A 3,166-nucleotide genomic window follows, 5' to 3' on the forward strand; every position below is an offset into this window, starting at 1 on the left:
GGCTCTCCCAGCACATTGTAGAATCTCACCCACCTTTCATATGTGTCTTTTCAGACCCGCTGCCGCTCCCAGGAGAGAGGAGGCTCAGGAGGGGATCGGTTCTGTGCAGGCTCCCCCAATTGAGGTCGGAGGCGAGGAGGCGTACCGGGTACGAGACATACTGGACTCCAGACGTCGCGGCGGGGTACTGCAATACTTGATTGACTGGGAGGGATATGGCCCTGAGGAATGTTCCTGGGTCAGGTCTCAGGACAAACTGGACCCTGCTCTTCTTACCACCTACCATCAGACTCACCCAGATAGTCCTGCTCCAAGACCCCGTGGAAGACCCCGCCGTCGTTCAGGTCCTCGCTTCCGGAGCCCCTCGCAGGGTGGGGGCTCTGTCATGGAGCGCGCGCCTGTCACTGAGCACGTGCCTTCACCTCTCTCTGGTCTCACGCGCTCCTTGTCACCTGAGTTCTAGGACTGCAATTCCCATCTTTCCCTTCTGCTATCATTAGTTCCCAGCCCTGTCTGGTTTTCCCATCAGCATCATCATATCCACCTGTTAATCATTATCCACCCTTTATCTGGACTGCCTGGTTCTGTGTTTCTCTGTGAAGTGTTGTTTTGCCACGCTGCATGCTGCTTCGTGCTTCCTTAGTGTTTTATGCTCTGTGCATCCTTGGTTTGATACCTGCTTCAATAAAGTCCTGCAGATGGATCCGACTGCCTCTACTTTGTCATTACAGTTCTATTCTATTATATTCTATTTAGTTCTATTCTGTAATAAATTTTTTATATGATTACAGCAGTTTCCTGCTCTTGCACAGATAATAAATATCCTGGTATGTTTGTTTTCATTGATTGATTATTCAAAAATTAATCAGATTAAAATATAAGAGAACACTTTTCTCCACCCAGTTATAACAGGTGATCTGTTCTTGATCTATATATGTCATTAGAGAAACTCTGAAATCAGTCTGAGAGGAGAAACAATTGAGACTTTTGATAAGAAATGAAGAACAAGCGGGATGAAGACAGTTACAGGAGAGAACAGAGCCAAATACTCTCAGGATTTCATCAGGCAGCTGCTGTAAAACAATTTTTACTTCTCTGATCATGTTATGGGGCAGTTTATATCGGCTGAAAATGACAATACTGAACAGAACAGCATGCTGCAGCTTGGAAGTGTCAATGTTCAGAGTGTGAATTAATCAGCAGAAAGAGCTTGACAGTCAAACTCATCAACACTGAATACAAAGGCAGTTATTCAGCTGACAGTAGGCTACAGAACAGCAGAATATGAACGCAAAGTGTAAGTCTCTCGTTAAGAAAAAAGAGCTGGATGGTCACACTCATTAACACAGTATTATGTTAAGTGTTTATCCAGTTGGGCAAAAAGCATAAACACTTAAAATGATCTATATATGAGTCAAAATGTCCTGCAATAGTTTTCCTCCAATGTTTTATCTGTACAGAAGTGTGGTTTGATCTGTTGGGTGATCTATGTGTGGTCACTGTGCGTGTCAGTCAGGGGCGGACTGGGACCAAAAAGTGTCCCTGGACTTTCTGGCTCACAGCAGCCCACCACATCATAATGCATCCATCCCTGTTTTGATGTCATTTATTAATTTAATATTTTAGTAAACAGTTTGGGGATTTTAACCAATAGGGCAACTGATCCTCCGTTGAAACAAAAAACCTGCGTGCAGCAGCTGTTCATTTAGCCACTCCTAGTGAGCGATAAATGCTCATCACGACACAAACATTCTCCTAGAAGAAAAGGTGATCCCAAGAAGTGAAGACCCTTTGCTATGGTGGAAAAGAAATGAGAAAACATTTTCACTGCTCAGCAAACTGGCAAAAAAATACCTTGAAATTGTCGCAACCTCTGTTCCAGCAGAAAGGCTTTTTTCTAAGGCAGGAGAGATAATTAGTCAGAGGCGAAATCAGCTGAAACCAAAAAATGTTAACATGTTTCTCTACTTAAACTCTAATCTACAGTTGAAAGATTAGGCAATCTTTATTAACAGTTGCAGTGACCTTACAGTATACTTCTGAGCATTGCTAAAAACTACAAAAATGTAGGAAGATAAGGAAAACATGGTCTGTTTAAAATGAAGAAATAAGTAAAGGTATGCACAGTTTATTTTGTTATTGTTTTAGGTTATTAAGATTTGTTATGTTATTTAATCAATATTTTTTTGTAAAATATGGAGATGGTACAAAAGAATTTTGAAGAATAAGAAAAAACTGATTGTTTAAAAAAGAAATAAGTAAAAATATGCACAGTTCATGTTGTTGGTATTTTTGTTGATTTAATTTATATTTAAGTTACTTAATAATTTTTGTTAGAAGGTTGTTTAAACATTTTATTTGTTAAATTTGCTTTTTTAATAAATGAGTTATAAATGGCCTGAATGTGTATGTCATTTGCCTTTAAGTGTAATATTAATAATTAAAATATATATATATATATATATATATATATATATACATATATATATATGTACTTTTAAAATTAACATTATTTAAAAAATCTAATATACTTAAAATTATAAGCAGTATCGGTATCGGTAAAATTGTAACAAAAAGTATCAGTATTGTATCGCATGGAAAAAATGTGGTATCACCCATCCCTAGCCCAGAGAAAATTCTTAAAAGAGCAACGTGTATCTGAGAGCGCGCGCCCAGTTCCCACGCGCAAGCAGAGAGATTCGCGCTCCGCACATATCCAGCAGAGATAATGCGCTACAATAAAATAATGCGCTACAATAATGCACTCTCGACATTTGAGAGGGAAATAATGCCATATCCCCCCGTTTAGTTTGGTCTTGAGTATCTTGAAACACGCCCCCTTACACATCGTCTAATTTACAAAGAGAGAGAGACAGATATATCTAGTACAGCGAATTTCTCTGAGCAGCAGGCCACTGTGTGCATTCACTTAAAACATAACCGACTGTGTTTACGAGAATACTTGCAGAAACAATTATTTTGAGATCATTTTGTGGGTATGTGTTCATTCAGAAATTACGATACGTGAAAGATGAATTAATTCTGTGTAGCGCAGGGGTATCCAACCCTGCTCCTGCCGATCGACTGTCCTGCAAAGTTTGGCTCCTACCCTAATCAAACACACCTGCCTTTAATTTTTAAGTGAGCCTGAATACCTTAATTAGTT

The sequence above is a fragment of the Carassius carassius genome, chromosome 16 (genome assembly GCF_963082965.1).
Source record: "Carassius carassius chromosome 16, fCarCar2.1, whole genome shotgun sequence".
Lineage (NCBI taxonomy): Eukaryota > Metazoa > Chordata > Actinopteri > Cypriniformes > Cyprinidae > Carassius > Carassius carassius.